General features: G+C 45.2%; 1 long non-coding RNA gene across 1 annotated transcript in view; it reads left to right on the top strand.

Annotated features, from left to right (window-relative positions):
• LOC140702467 (uncharacterized) overlaps positions 1-16,270 on the top strand; it is a 46,480-nt gene that overhangs the window by 21,503 nt on the left and 8,707 nt on the right. Inside the window, exon 2 of the long non-coding RNA XR_012081654.2 lies at positions 14,340-14,553. This is a non-coding gene — a long non-coding RNA (uncharacterized LOC140702467). The remainder of the gene's footprint in view (positions 1-14,339; positions 14,554-16,270) is intronic.

Below are 16,270 nucleotides of genomic sequence, written 5' to 3'. Positions count from 1 at the left end.
CCCTTTCCCTGACAGAAATAACATTTTCTGGTGTATTTTGACTCTCTCTCATCTTGTTTTGGTTTTCCCTCCAAAATCTGAGGTCTTAGTTTCATGTCTGAGGGCTTCCCTTCACCATGGGCCCCTCCCCCTTGCTGGCTTTTCCCTGGTCCCTGAGAGTACTTGCTGTAGGTTTCTTTGGGTTTACCTACAGATTTCCCCTCACCCAAGGGCTTTCTTATTTGGGAAATAAAATCTGCGATCTCTGCGGCTTCTGCCACAGACCTCGGTTTCCTTTCCCTCACCTGGAATTTCAATTCCCCATGCAGGACTGAATAGAACTGTTCCAGTGCTATCAAGTCTTTAAGCTGCTCATAGGTCTCTGTTCCTTCCTGCGATAGCCATTTCTCAAGCAGCCTCACCAGTTGGGCCCCCACTTGGGTAAAAGTCTGCTCTGGTTTTTTTGTGAGGGACCTGAATCTTTGTCTCAGCTGCTCCGCATTTATCCCATGTCTGGCAAACACCAGTTTTTTAAACTCTGCAAAATCTTTCATCAGTTCCTCAGGCATCTCGGCATAAACCTCAGCCAGGCTACCACTGATTAAAGATCGCATGATGGTCATCTTCTCAGTTTCCCTCACTGAGAAGTCCACAAACGCTCTTTCCACTAAGGAAAAGAACACCTCAGGACAATCTCCCTTGTGGTACACAGGGAATTTCTTCAGGTCAGCTTTAGACAGTTGGCCTCCCTCAGAATCCCTATTATTATTATTGTTCTGATTCATCAGTTCCAATTTTTTTAATTCAAACGCCATTTTCTCTCTCTCCAATGCCAATTCAAATTGTCTCTGTTTCTCTCTTTCCCTTTCCTCCATTTCAATTTGCCTTTCCCTTTCCTCCCTTCTTTCTCTCTCTAATCTTTCCTCCACTTCAAATTGCCTCATCCTCAGTTCATGCTGTTGGGCTATGAGCAATTTTCTGAGTTCTGGGTTCTGCTCTCCTGTGCTGTCACTCTGCACTGAGCCAAATTCATCCTCAGAACCTTGGTCAATCTGGGGGTCTTTCACTTCACTCATTTCGGCCATCTGGCTTCGAGTCAAGGGCATAATCCCCCCTCAGAACAGGCTGCTTCAAAAAGTCAAGCCTCAAAATAAAACGACCACTTTTTTCCTTCTTGCCTCAGAACCAGCTCTCCCTAGAGACTGCTGCTGTTCTTCAGCACTAACTTGCAACAGTATCGAGTCAGAGCCTACCCCCCTCTGCTGGGCCTCTCAGCTGGCAAGCTAGATCACTGTTACTACGCAGTTTTGCCTCAGCCTTTTCCCGCCAAAACTAGGCTGCCTCAGAGCACCTTAATCTAAGTCTCCCCAGTTGGCACGTTCTTCTACTAGCGCACCTCCCCGTGAGGTACACCTAGAAGATTACCTACGCGCCTCAGACTGTCCCTGACTAGACCCCCCTTGCTCTGGGCACCCTTGCCAAGGCTTTGCTGGACCACTGGACAACTGGACCAGTCGTATCCCACACGCTGGACACCAATCAATGTGACAAACCCAGACCTACTGGGATATGTCACACAGTTACACTAAGCTGCCACCAACCATTCCCTGTAAGAAGTCACACAGACCAGGGATGGATTTTTAAACAATAAAAAGAATAAGGTTTATTTTAAATACACACAGGTAAAAATAAACAATCAGGTGAATAGATAAAGTAACGTGGCTTATTCTCACTCATACAAGCATACAGTTTGGTTCACACAGAACCCTTAACTTGAAGCACAGACCCTGAACCTATCAGTTCTGGCTAACCATACAGACACCTGAACCTATCAGGTTGGTACTCTGACACACAGAAGTACCCTGTCTGACACACAGACTCCCACAACAGCTTCTTCTTCCCAGCTGCTGCTTCGTCACGTCCCAGAGTCTCACAGTGTCTCTCAGTGTCTCTCAATGTGTTCTCACTCACCACACAGGCATCACATATATATATAGTACAGCCCCTCCTCCTGATGTCCCGCCTTCCACTCCCCATAGGATGGAACTTTCCCTCCAAACCCATGACAGACAGGTAACATCAGTGCTGTATGTAACACTGGCAAGATCACCTACATCATCTAGAGTTAGTGCTACAAAGGTTGAAAGATGCTGGCTTAACTGTTAAAGCTAGTAAGTGTCAGCTAGGTAACTCAGAGATGAAGTACCTAGGTCACATAGTGGGAGGAGGCCTAATCAAACCTTTAGAGGCCAAGGTAGAAGCAATCCTGAAGTGGCCCAGACCTACCACTAAAAAGAAAGTGAGGTCCTTTCTAGGTCTGGCAGGGTATTACAGAAGGTTTATACCCGGTTTCAGTGAGATTGCTGCACCTTTATCAGACCTGACAAAGAAGCAGAGCAGCAACAGCGTTTCCTGGTCGGAGGAGTGCGAGATGGCGTTTGGACGGCTGAAAGATGCTCTAACCAACCATCCAGTGCTGCATGCTCCTGACTTCAACAGAGAGTTCATCATCTACACAGATGCGTCTAATGCCGGTGTGGGAGCGGTACTGTGCCAACAGGATGACAGCGGAGACCAACATCCAGTGGCGTACCTGAGCAAGAAGTTGCTTCCCAGGGAGAAGAATCTTTCTACCATCGAGAAAGAATGTTTGGCGATCATCTTTGCGATCCGGAAGCTGAAGGCTTACATCTGGGGTCGACATTTTACCTTGTGCACTGATCACTCACCTCTATCGTGGTTGCGGACTATGAAATCACAGAACAGTAAACTGATGAGGTGGGCGCTTCTTTTGCAGGACTATGATTTCGAGGTTAAGGTGGTCAGAGGGACTATAAACTGTGTGGCTGACGCCTTATCCAGAAGACCAGAAGACGACGTCTAAAGGACTTATGGACTCTGTGTATAGTATATGGCATTGTAAAGTGTTTTGAAAGTTATGTATTGTGTATGATAAATGTTTTGCTTTGCATGTTTTTATTTACCTGTATAGAGGAAGTGTAAGTATATCTGTAGTTGTGTTAAAGTGTGTAATAAATGTAATGCTGTGTGTTTGTTGCAGTTGTTTTGGGGAAAAAGCACCTTAGCTTTCCCCCACAAAACAACTTATTAAAGGGGGAAGGTATGTGACGTGTGCCATGACGTCACCTGCCTGTCTTGGCTAAGGCTGGAGTTTCCTGGCCTATGGAGGTGGGTCTTATAGGGGTGGAGCTTGTGTATATAAGGGGGGTGTACAAGGAGAGAGAAGGTGGTTGAGGGTTGGTTGTTGGAAAATTAGAGAGTGACAGGGTTAGGTATAGGTTAGGTGATTAAGGAACTGTGTGTAACTGTGTGTTAAGAAATAAAGAACTGTGCAGGGTGAAGGTCTGATAAATATAGTAGTACAAGTAATTCTTTTAATCAGTGATTTTCATTTTAAGTCTGTAATCAATAAATCATCCTTTTTATTTTTAAAATCCATACAAAGTCTGAAGAGTCAGGTTTATGTGTGGTTGGTGGCAGCGAAGAAGTACTGTGTGTGTGTGTGTGAAAGCTCGTGGCCTGTCATCTCTAGTGGTGACGTAAGAGGAGGTGGCAGTCGCGACAGAGGCCGATTGGGGCAAAACATCTCTGTTGATCCTCATCGATATGTCAACTGCCTTCGATACTGTTGACCATGGTATCCTCCTGGGGAGCTCTCTGAGCTGGGAATCGGTGGTCTGGCGCTTGTCTGGCTCCGAGCCTTCTTGAAGGACTGTCCTCAGAGAGTACAGCTTGGGGAGAGTATTTTGGCCCCATGGAGTCTCAATTGTGGAGTACCACAGGGCTTGATTATCTCCCCAAAGCTGTTTAATATCTATATGAGTCCACTGGGTGGGCTCATCAAGGGGTGTGGGGCTTTGTGTCATCAGTACTCTGATGACACTCAGCTTTACATCTCCTTATCTCCAACAACAGTGGATGCTGTTCTGTCCCTTCAGCACTGCCTGAAGGCTGCACTGCAATGGATGTAGCAGAATGGACTGAGGCTAAATCCAGAAAAGATGGAGGTCCTGAGGATGGGTGACCCCTCCATCAGTGTTTTGGGATATTCCCTCTTTTGGGGCAGTGACTCTCACCGTGAAGAGTGACGTTCACAGCCTGGGGGTCCATCTGGATCCAGCACTCTCCATGGAAACCCAGGTAGGGTTAGCGGTCTGCTCCACCTATTTCCACCTCTGGCAGATTGCCCAGCTGCCTCCCTATCTTGATGTTGGGGAACTCACCACTCTGGTCCATGTGCTTGTAATCTCGAGATTAGACTACTTTAATGCTCTTTACGTGGGGCTACCTTTGAGATTGAAGCGAAAGCTTTAAATGGTGAAGAATGTGGTGGCCAGACTTCTCACTGGGGTGAGAAAATATCAGCGTATTTCCCCCACTCTGGCTGCCTTGCATTGGCTCCTGCTCAATTCCACATTGATTTCAAAGTGTTAATGATGACATGCAAAGCCTTAAACAGTTTAGGACCTCGATATCTAGTGGAATGCCTCCTCCCACCCGGAGCTACCTGAATCACTCATTTTAGCCAAGAAGGGAGACCCAGAGAGAAAGAACAAGAAACCAGGCCTTCTCAGCAGTGGCCCCTCACCTCTGGAACAGTCTGCCCCCAGAGATCTGTTTGGCTCCCTCGCTGGGTGTTTTTAAGAGCAAACTTAAGACCTGGCTTTTTAGGTAGGCTTTTCCTCCTGTCATCACCTGATTATTTTTCCCATCTTGAACTGTATTATTACTGCTGTATTTATTTTATTATACTGTTTTTACTTTTATATATTATTGTTAGCCACCCAGAGCAGACTACAGTCTAGATGGGTGGAGCATAAATTTAATAAATAAATATAATTAATTAATCAATTAATGCCTCTTTGGTTACTACATTCTCTCTGGAATATAGATCAGAGTAGTGCTGCACCCAGCATTCCATCTGCTGTGTTTGGTCCTGGATTATCACGCCTGTAGGAGACTTCAAAGGAACAGATTTCTTCTGTATTGGACCTAAAGCCTGCTTGATACCATCATATATTCCCTTGATGTTACCGGGGTCCAAGAGCAGAGCTGAAGCCAATAACTGTTAGAACATCTCCTGGCAGTCTGTTGGACTTTGCTATGAGCAACTCGAAGAACCTGCAAGTTGTTCTTACTAGGGCAGGCTTTGTATGCTGCTAGAGCTCTTTTCCTCGATGGCTGGCATGAACTCCTCCAAATGAGCTTCAAACCAGTCTGCCGTCTTTTTGATCTTCTTGACGAATGTGGACAAGGCGGTGTTATAAACAGCATTCTTGAAATGTTCCCACTTTTCAGCTGCATTTGGATCAGCCATGCCTGGAAGAGTTTCCTCAAGTGCTTGAGCAAAATCCTCCACTTTTCTCTGATCGCGAGTCTTGCTGATGTCAATACGTGGTCTTCCTTCCTTTTTCATTTGATACAATATCTTTATTTGCAGTTTTACTCTGCTACACACCAGGGAGTGATCAGTATCACAACCAGCACTCTGATAACTGCATGTGATTGTAATACTAGGAAGGCTAGAGCACTGGTTCTTAACCTTGGGTTACTCAGGAGTTTTGGACTGCAACTCCCAGAAGCCTTCACCACCAGCTGTCCTGACTGGGGTTTCTGGGAGTTGCAGTTCAAAAGCATCCGAGTAACAAAGGTTAAGAACCACTGGGCTAGAGCATCTAGTGAGGATCAAATTGAGCTGATGCCAATGCTTCAATCTTGGATGCCTCCAGGAGACTCTGTGTTGAAGCTTCGTATTAAAGAACATGTTGCTGACACAAAGACCATAATAACAGCAAAACTCCAGCAAGTGTTGGCCATTTTCATTCATCTTCCCAATGCCAGACCTGCCTAGACAAGTGGGCCAAGAATTGTGCTCAGCATCAACTTTAGCATTAAAGTCTCTGAGAATGAACAGCAGCTCTCTCTCAGGGATTTTTTTATAGTAGTTGCCAGATCATCATAGAATTTGTCTTTGATTTCTGTTGTAGACGACAGTGTTGGTGCATATGCACTAGTGAGGGTGACCAATCCTGCTGATGAGTGGAGCTGCAGAGACAGGATTCTTTCACTCCCCGCAGTAGGGGGATCAATGGATCTCAGCAGAGTATTTCTAACCACAAAGCCAACACCATATTCCCTGGTCTCATTCAATGGCTTTCCCTATTTTTTATTTTCTTTCTTTCTTTCTTTCTTTCTTTCTTTCTTTCTTTCTTTCTTTCTTTCTTTCTTTCTTTCTTTCTTTCTTTCTTTCTTTATTTATTTATTTATTTATTTATTTATTTATTTATTTATTTACTTATTGTCACTGTAAGCATATACACAGGCTCAATGGGGAGGGTGGTCCCCCCCCTGGCTCTCATCTGCCCGCCCGGTTATGATGTCCAGCACCAGGGTAGACTGGAAGGTCGGGGAAGGGGAGTAGCCATTGTCTATAAATCCAACTTGGAGGTTACCAGGCGCTCCTCGGTGGTAAGGCCGGGTCTAGAGGCACTCCACATGTCGATAGGGGCCAGGGATGGAATTGGGATTTTGCTGGGCTACCGTGCTCCCTGCAGCCCAGCCACTTCCCTTCTGGAGCTGGCTGACTTTGTCTCCGCGGCATTGTTGGGATCCCCGAGGCTTCTGGTCTTGGGTGATTTCAACGTGCATGCGGAGGCAGAGGTTACTGGGCCAGCTCTTGAGTTCTTGGAAACCATGGCTTCCTTGAACATGTCCCAACATGTCAACGGCCCCACCCACGTGGGTGGCCACACGCTAGACCTGGTCTTTTCCTCCAATTGGGGCGAGAGTGGTCTGATGGTGACGGACCTTGTGTCTATCCCCTTGTCATGGTCAGATCACCACCTGATAAAATCTAACCTCACAGTGGCTCTCTCCCCCCGCAGGGAGCAGGGGCCTATTTCCATGGTCCGCCCTCGAAGACTACTGGATCCGATCGGTTTCCAGGAGGCCATGAGAGGGATTACGGCTGACCTGGCTAGCGCTCCTGTTGACGTCCTGGTGGACAGCTGGTCCACTGCTGCCACCCGGGCAGTCGACACGATCGCGCCCAAACGCCCTCTCCGGCGCAGAACTCGTCCGGCGCCCTGGTTCAACCTGGAGCTCCGGGCGATGAAGCGAATTAGGAGAAGGCTAGAGCGTAGATGGAGGAAGAACCCGACGGATAACAACTGGATAGCTGTCAAGGTCGCAACTAACCTTTACCTGAATAAGGTGAAGGCTGCATGTAGATCATTCTTCGCTAACCGGATAAGCGAAGCATCCAACCAGCAGGCGGAGCTTTTCCGTATAGTGCGCGACCTATCCGGAGTTGGTCCGGGTGATGGGCCTCCCCCTAGTTTTTCACCTGACCAATTTGCGGCATTTTTAAAATCTAAAGTGGAGGCCATCCGCCGGGAGCTCTCTCCTTTTTTAAATGCAGTGAATCGAGCTGAGATGTCCAGCGCTCCGTCTTGCCCGGTTATTCTCGACTCTTTCCAGCCAGTAACGCCTGATTCTGTGGCCAGGGTGCTTGACCGCTGTCGGGCCACCACCTCTTCCTTGGACCCTTGCCCGGCCTGGCTAATCAAAGCAGCCAGGCCGAAAACAACTGAATGGGCCACAGCAATAATAAATGGGTCTTTCCTTGAGGGCAGATTCCCATCTGCCCTCAAGGAGACACTCATTAGGCCCATACGAAAGAAATCTAGTTTGGCGGCGGACGAAATTGGCAATTACAGGCCCGTCGCCAATATTTCTTTCATGAGCAAAGTGGTGGAGAGGGTGGTGGCAGACCAGCTTCAGGCACTCCTGGATGAAACAGATGCCCTGGATCCATTCCAGTCGGGCTTCAGGCCGCGCCACGGGACAGAGACGGCATTGGTCACCCTGTATGATGACCTGCTGAGGGAGGCCGACAGGGGCAAAACGTCTCTGCTGGTCCTCCTCGATATTTCGGCGGCCTTTGATACCGTCGACCACGGTATCCTCCTGGGGAGGCTCTCCGAGTTGGGAATCGGTGGCCTGGCGTTAGCCTGGCTCCGTTCCTTCTTGGAGGACCGCCCCCAGAGAGTTCAGCTTGGGGAGAGTGTCTCGGCCCCGTGGAACTCCAACTGTGGGGTTCCACAGGGGTCGATTATCTCCCCAATGCTATTTAACATCTATATGAGGCCGCTAGCGGGGGTCATCAGGGGGTGTGGAGCGCTGTGTCATCAGTATGCTGATGACACCCAGCTCTACATCTCCTTTTTACCAACTGCAGGTGATGCCGTCCTGTCCCTTCAGCGCTGCCTGGGGACTGTACTGGAATGGATGCAGGAAAATGGCCTGCGGCTGAACCCGGACAAGACGGAAGTCCTGAGGGTGGGCCCCCCCGTGGTTGGTGGCTTGGTTGGCTCTCTCTCGTTTGGGGGGGCCACCCTGGCTCCGGTGAGTGGGGTCCGCAGCTTGGGCATACATTTGGACCCGACGCTCACCATGGAAACACAGGTGGCGTCGGTTGTCTGCTCCGCCTTTTTCCACCTTTGGCGGATTGCCCGGCTGCGGCCCTATCTTGACTCGGGGGCGCTCACCACCTTAGTACACGCGCTCGTAATCTCAAGATTAGATCACTGCAATGCGCTCTACGTGGGGCTACCTTTGAGGCTGATACGGAAACTCCAGATGGTGCAGAATGCAGCAGCCAGACTCCTTACCGGAGGGAGAAAATTCCATCACATTTCTCCTATCCTGGCTAGACTGCATTGGCTGCCCATTCGTTTCCGTATTGACTTCAAAGTTTTAATGCTCACTTATAAGGCCCTAAACGGTTTGGGACCTCGATACTTGGCGGAACGCCTTCACCCACCAAGTTCTACCCGGACCACCCGCGCGACCCAGGAGGTGAGGCTGAGGAGCCTGACGCCGAGGGAGGCCCGGAGGGAGAAGACACGAAACCGGGCCTTCTCGGCGGTGGCTCCTCGCCTTTGGAACAATCTCCCTCCTGAGATTCGCGCGGCCCCTACGCTGCGTACATTCAAAACTCAACTAAAAACATGGCTCTATGTCAAGGCCTTCCCTCCTGCCAGCACCTAATCTAACTTAATTTATTTTTCTCTTCTTTATCTATTTATTATTTGCAATTATTTATGATTTATGATTTTTGTCATTTTCTGTTAATTGATTTTTAATTTATTTTATTATAATTGTATATATGTTCCTGTTAGCCGCTCAGAGTGGTATAGATTTACCAGATGAGCGGGATATAAATCAAATAAATAAATAAATAAATAAATACTGTATACTCATACAATGAAATTCACAGACATCCAGAGACCAGACACATGCACACATATAAAATTCCCCAAACACTTAAGTCCCCCACTAAAAATACAAACATCTACACCGCAGGCCAAGCAACACAGTCCAACTAACTATTTCAGTTGAATATCAGGAAAAAATTCCTAATTGTTAGAGCAGTACGATATTGGTACTAGTTACTTTGGGAGTTGGTAAGTGCTCCAACACTGAAGGCATTTAAGAAAAACTTAGATAACCACCTGGCAGATATGCTTTGACTGAATTCTTGCACTGAGTAGAGGGTTGGACTTGATGGCTTTGTAGGCCCCTTCCAACTTCACTTTTCTATGATCCTATGATTCTAAGAGCCACATAATAAGAATAAGCAGTTTTAATGCCCATTGAATCTCCAGAAAGAACAAAGCCATGAACACCATATAGTATTGTGAGCAGGGATGTGTGGATCAGAATCATTGAGTTGGAAGGGCCATTGAAATCAACCCCATGCTCAATATAGGAATTCACATCAAAGTGGCTCTGACAGATGGTTGTCCAATTTTCTCTTGAATGTTTCCAGCATTGGAGGGTTCATCACTTTCCTAGGTAATAGGTTGTCTTGTTGTACTGCTCTAAGAGTTAAGAAGTTTTTTCCTAATATTTAGCTAAAATCTGGCTTCCTGTAACTTGAGCTCATTATTATGTGTCTTGCTTTCTGGGATATTTGAGAACAGATCATGCCCCTCCTCTGTATGACTATCTGTATGACACTTTCCAAGTATTTGGAAAGTGCTATCATGTTTCCCCTCAGTCTTCTTTTCTTGAGGCTAAACATGTCCAGTTCTTTCAATCTTTCATCATAGGGTAAGGTTTCCAGTTCCCTGATCATCCTTATTGCCCTCCTCTTAACCTGTTCAGCATCCTTCTTAAAGAGCAGTGTGCAAACAAAAACAAAGAGAAGAAATACCACACCTATGACAGATTTAACTATTGTGCACCCCAAAAGATGAAAAAGCCTAAAGCTGCAGTGAACATTACAAGTGTGGAAAATGTCAACAAATGTGGAGATATGTGTATAACAGATGAAGTAAACACTTCACAGGAAAAGCCATGGGAACCAGAAACAAATATATTTAACTGCAATATTATTCAAGAATAAAGCAATGCAATTCCAATTGGATTATGGTGCTAGCTGCAATCTTATCCCTGTTCACCTAGAGAACCCCCATGTCCACATAAAAGAGAAAAATTAGGATTTAAGGACACACACTATATCAACACCAATGGGAAAACACAAGCTTGGAATAGCTAACCCCAAGACAAAAAGAAATACAGGCTAGAGTTGGTGGTTGTTGATGACCAGGAAGCAGTGACCCCATTAAACATTAAGACAGTCTGGTGTACAAAAATGGTAAAGATAGGGTACCAAAACATATTGATGCACAGTAGAGTGACTGAAACGCCAGAAATAATTGGAAGGTATATCACAAATATATTTAGAAAGAATTCAGGCATGGGTGTAAGGGAGACAGAAAGCTAGATGGTATTTTTAAAATAGAGATTAACCCAGCAGCCAAGTTACATATGAGGACATTACCAGTTTCTTTAGTACAGCCTTATGAAAAAAAAAGCAAAATTTACACAGGTAGAGAATTATACAACCAGTAGGAAAAAGCACACATTGCATAAGCATCATGTTGATGATCGGAAAACCATCAGGAAAATGCATAATATGTAAAGATTTTGAAAGACTATGATGAAGCTGGATAATAGGTGATGTTATGGTGACACTTATAAAAGGGATGACCAAACAAGACATTTGCTGGCCAAGAATGGAAGAGCAATTGGAAAAATCCATGGCATATTGTGAAGTGTGGAGGTGCTGGGAAACCACTAACTCCAATAAACACTGACACTGCACGTCAGACCTTGGCCAAAAGCAGGTGTTGTTTAATTGGGCACACAAGGAGTGTATGTTAATTGTGAACGACTCACATTTTTGGAAGATAAGACTGTTTGCCAGAACTGTGCCAGAACAGGTATACTTAATATAAAAGCACATCTGGCATGCTACAGGGGTGCCAGACACTCAGATTGTTGCAGGGGAATTCCACAAAGGAATAATGATCACATTAATTTGTCACATGGGTATCCTCCGAGTAACGGCAAGATAGAGTCAGAAGTAAAAACAACTAAATTGAGAACAGCAAACTCAGAAGAAGCAGAACCCTGTGTAGCAACGCTAGTCCTTCCCAAGGCCAAAAATAAAGTCCCACACAAAAGCTAATAGGTAGAGAAATGAAGACACTTTTGCTAAGAAATGAGGAACTGTTAGAATTTAGATTCACAGGAGCATCTCCTGGTGAACTGAGGAGAAAAGTCCTCTGTTACAGCAGATCAACCAGAGATCTTCCTGGCCTAGAGACACAATAAGGGTTCAGCCCATAGCAAACTATGTCAGAGGCGAAATCCTGTTACTTAATGTAACAAAAAAACACACACTAGAATAGGACCATGGAATGAATGAGGATGTAGTGAATCAACTACTTTTGACATTCCATTGATTCAAATGGGCCTACTACCTACTGCAACTTACTATGCTAAAATAATTGACAGTTAGAGTAGGCCCATTTGAATCAATGGAACCTATGGAGTAGATGACTCATTAAATTCCCATTGATCCAGTGGGCCTACTGTACTGCTATTCACTATGCTAAGCAACAGGATTTTAACCAGAGTCTGGCACAAGGCATGAATAATGCATCAAGATAGCCCATACTCATACCAGTTACAAACCAGTTACAAATGGACAAATGCAACATCACATAAAACAGCTAAGAAAAATAATGGAGCAGTAATAAGTACAACAAGTGTCATTCATGTAGCCATTAGATGATATTGTGTTAGCAGAAAAGTGGGGATATCTTATCATGGATTGCCCAGAGCATAGATGCACTGGAAGACAGTCTGGGAGAGATGTTTGCAGAAAAAGAGACTCCATCAAAGAGTCATCCTGAGACCAGACTAGAGCAGAGGAAAGGATGTGCAGTTCAAATGTAGTGCTAGCCACTCAGAACATTTCTTCACTCATTGGCCAATACTGTAGTCTTCACTCTCACAGAAATTCTCTTAACAAAGTAAACGAAAGAAATTAAGTTGCTGTTCATTGCTATTACGTAAAAAGCACAAAATTTGATACAAACTTTGTTGAGTTGCCAGCAAGAACAGTTGATTAGTAGTGCAACTACGGTTGAATCTCAGGAAGAAAATTCAGGGTCTTTTCAGCATCCAAAACGAGATGCTCATTCCCATCTATGAGGATCCTTTGGGCTCACCAGCTACCGCCAGACCATCTCCATTACTGTCAATGTACAATGGAAGCCATAGCAGACAACCATTCCCAGTTCTTCTGGGCTCACTCTGGATTGCTGGCTGCTAATCTGTTGGAAAGAAAGGCCTCTGGTTGAGCAATGTCTGGGCCAGCAGCTCTTGGCCCAGAATGCTGCTTGTCTCACTTTGGCTTCAACAAATCTCACAAGACATGGACAAATGATTCAAAAATACATGAAAAGATGTATCTACAGTATAGCTGTCGTTAAGCATGATCTTCCAAGTTTGGCCTTGGCTTTTGCCAACAGGATAATGAGATCACAGCCCATGTTGCCCCCATTCTCAGGTCTTGAGGGCTTGTCACACCAGCTCCACTATGCTTGGGTCCTACAGCAGAATGAAGGAAAAGATCTACTCATGAGGTGACTGCTTAAAAAGGAAAATTCATGATTCTGTGCATTCTGCCATCTCTGCTTCTCAGCAGCCAGTGTTATGAGAGCTAATCATTTCTTAAACGTCATGCATACTGAACCATAAGCACATCTGACATAAAGGGTGGGTGGGATGGTTTATAATTGTGTTGTTTGGACACAAGTGGAACCTATGCATGGAAGATTGCATCTGTACACAAATGGCCTTGGCTGGCCCTCAGAGAGATAATCTTCATGATAAACTGCACACAGGCCCCGGCGAGCGCAACTTCTTTTCAAGCTCACGGCAAATACTAAGATCTTGCATTTTGGAGCCTTGGCACTTGCCGAAGTCATGCTGGAACTGTATGTCTTCTTTTTCCCTGATACTCTGACGTTCTTGTTTCTGCTCTGCAGCATTTAGTCATCTAGCCCTACTCTCTTATATTCACTCCCTTCCCAGACTGTCTGGCTCCTCGTTCTATGAGAACATTCTTTCGCCATCAGGTAGTTTACAAGGAGTACTATGTCATGATTTGGGACAAATCACTGTGTGTCTTGAATGGTGCCAAGGAGCACAGGGGGGCGGGGGAGAGGGAGGAAAGATCAGTTAAACGTACATGTGGAATTGAAATTGCTAACGTACAGTGAGTAACCAGAGAGCAGAGCCTTGATTTGAAACATGTTTTTTTTTCCAGGAACAGTATTCTTGTTACCCCTTTAACTGCTATAGATCTCCATGTCCAAGGGGGAAAAATGACTCTGGGAATTCTGTAAGGAATTGTTTGCCAGCTCTCCCCAGTGAACTGTTTACCTGGCATGCAAGGGCTAGATTCTCAAGCTGAGCTGTCAGAGAAATATTTCATTTTTTTTAAATGAAGCTTTAGTACCTGATGATGGGACATCTGTTATACTCAACAGCCAGGGCTCTCGTTGCGAGATGTGGTGTGAACAATTCTTTGACTCTTGTTCTAACCCCACACACAGAGAGAGACCTCTTGTGTGTGTAAGTTTGGTTAGCATGTGTTGATTTAGCCCTTGCTTTCTTTGCTAAATTGCTTGCTAGGTATGCCTTCATCATTTGAAAGCTATGTCATCAATTAGAGATTTCCATATATGAATGAGCAACCTTAGAATAAACAGTGGTGGTAAAAAAAAGTGACAGACCTTGAACTGTTACAAAATTTTTCTCTAAGTCTCTTTGTTCTAATATTGCTCATTCATAAGTACCAGTCGTTAATTGTTGTTGTACCTATCAGTTAATGAATGGTTGTACTTCTAAATGACATATCCTTACCTTCTCCACATAAGGTCACACTGTTCTGCAACAACCTTCTGCTTAAACAGGAACCACATCATAATTCAGCTCAGAAGAATTCAACTCAGCTTTACAGACTCTTCATGATCTAGGACTGAAACACCCAATAAAGCCCACAACCTCTCCTGGAAACATCAACTGTTAAGGCAGGAGGAAGGACTCAGCCTGAAGTTTTCAAGTGCTGTCTGTCCCCCAGCAGAGAGATCAGATATTTCACACAGCTGCTGGGCAAATTGAAAACTGGTATTATTATTGATATTTAGGATCCATATACTAGAATTTTCTTTTTGCTTTAATTCCTATCCAGCTTAGTTTGTTAAATTTTACATTTTACAAGTTTGAGACTGAGTGTGTGTGTGTGTGTGTGTGTGTGTGTGTGTGTGTGTGTGTGTGTGTGTGTGTGTGTGTGTGTGTGTGAGAGAGAGAGAGAGAGAGAGAGAGAGAGAGAGAGAGAGAATGTGGATGAATGCCAATATTCGTCTTGTATGAAATTTGAGTGACTAGGTCAAAATTAGCAAGCCACGGTCATCTTTTCAAGTGACTTTTTTTAAAATGTAAAATTGTTCTTCCCTGTCTTCAGAAATAAGTAAAGGTAAAGGTACCCCCTGACATTTAGTCCAGTCGTGTCCAGCTCTAGGGTGCGGTGCTCTTCCCTGTTTCCAAGCCATAGAGCCAGTGTTTGTCCAAAGACAGTTTCCATGGTCACATGGTCTTCAGAAATAGGTGGCCCTAAATGTCTCCAGATTTAAAACAGATCATAGGAACTGAAAAGACCATTATTGCTTATTCTGAGAGAGAATGGTTGGCCCCACCCCTTTTTTATTTGGAAGGAATACAGGCTGTAAGGGCTGAAATACTAGTCACCAAAAAGTTTTTGCAAAAGGGAGAAACAGTGACTTCTTATCACACTACACACATGTGCAGCAGGCTTCTCAGCAAGAACTTTGCAAAGTAGATATATTACTACAGCTTTGTCAGCAGGGAAGGGAGATATTTGGATAGCTCAGTGCAATTATTAAAGGTCACAGAAATAGAGTCAAAGTCAGGCTTTCTTTGAACAGTAAAAAAAGAGGCATGCTTTAAAGTAGGGGTCCCCAAACCCCAGTCTGCAGCCCAGTATCAGGTCGTGGCCTTGGAGACTGGGCCATGGAGACACCTCTCCCGCCCCCCCACATATAAACCCGCCCGCACACATGGCCCACCCACCCGCACACATGGGTGCCCCGCTCACCCACAAGCCCACCCCGTCCACCTGTGCATGCATGCTCTGCCCACCCATGCATGCATGTGAGTGTGCTCCACCCCCAGCACGCACACTCTGCCACCTGCTTGTGCACATGCCCCACCCACCCCTACAAGCATGGATTTTCTATCTGTAACAATCCTGCTCACTACCATTCACACTTGTCGAAAAACAGCCTGATAATTATTTCATGTTTGGGTGAGAGTTGGCTAATTGATGGGAAAGGGAGTCAACTTCTGGGATTTTCAGTGTCTCTTTGTGAATCGCAGAGAGCACAAGAGTGTATCCTGCAGACCATCTTGACTGCTTCCATTGACGTTGCCAACTTTCAAGGTGCCCTTTGTATGTAAAATTTGTGATCCTTTTTCATGATGGCAATGCGAGCCTGATATTGTGCAACAATATCAGTCCATTTCTTGGCATTTTGAATCATAGGTACAGAAGCACAATATCCCACATTTATAAACTGGAAGGTTTATTTTAAGTATTCAATAGAGAAGACAGATTATACTGTTGTCAACATTCCAGTGTTCTCAGTACTGTTCTCCTGTCTCTTTTCAAGCCTGATTTATGGCAATTTCCCGCTTTAAAATACAGCTGCAGCACCACCCTGTTTGCTGTGGACTAGCAAATAATAGATGAGTTTTTTGAGGGGCTACTACTGTGCTTTAGTTAGAAATCTATTTGTAACAACCTGTGTCTTTTAATTGCTTCCTG

This window comes from Pogona vitticeps, chromosome 1 (assembly GCF_051106095.1).
Source record: "Pogona vitticeps strain Pit_001003342236 chromosome 1, PviZW2.1, whole genome shotgun sequence".
Taxonomy (NCBI): domain Eukaryota; kingdom Metazoa; phylum Chordata; class Lepidosauria; order Squamata; family Agamidae; genus Pogona; species Pogona vitticeps.
This window is presented reverse-complemented; position numbering and strand designations above follow the sequence as displayed.